Raw genomic sequence first — 742 nt, forward strand, 5'->3', positions numbered from 1 at the left:
CACTGCCTTTCCAAGGCTAATTGACTCTTCGAATTAAATTCAAAGCTGATTTTTATTTATTTATTATCCTAATTTTAAAAGTTTAGATTTCCTTAATAAACTAAATATATATAATATAGTCTAAATACATGCAAAACTACTGGCTACCTAGACCTGTACCGTATTCTTGTCTGGGTGTGGTCACACCATGCACATATCGTGTGACACACCCACCCCTGTTAACAGGGTTCGTGTAACCCCGATACACCTCACCTCACGCCGAGGATGGCTAGATGGCTATCCTTTTTTGCGGAATATAACTTTGAGGTGAAGTATATGCCGCGAAAGCAGAATGCTTTGGCTGGTGCGTTGTCACGCAGACCAGACTATGAGCTTGCTCATATTACAACTGTGAAGTCGTCTGTGACGGATCTGATCCGCACCGCGTATGCGGGTGATGGTAAGTGTGTAGCGTTGGTATGGGCTCAAGGAAGCAAGGAGTTTGGAAACTCGGACAAGAAATTGTCATCACGAATGCGTGCACGATTGCACCGATATTCGCTGAATAACGGCTTGCTATATTATGGCACCGATTCAGCGGATACACTACAAATCGTGGATCCTCATGATGAGACTTTGAAATACCGCATCCTCTATGAGGCTCACGACACTCTACTCAGTGGTCCTCTCGGTTGTGAGAAAACTTACAACTCTGTGAGTCACCATTATTGGTGGCCCAAGTTGTACAAATGGACGAGCACCT

This window comes from Plasmopara halstedii (assembly GCF_900000015.1).
Source record: "Plasmopara halstedii genome assembly, contig: Scaffold_430, whole genome shotgun sequence".
NCBI lineage: Eukaryota > Oomycota > Peronosporomycetes > Peronosporales > Peronosporaceae > Plasmopara > Plasmopara halstedii.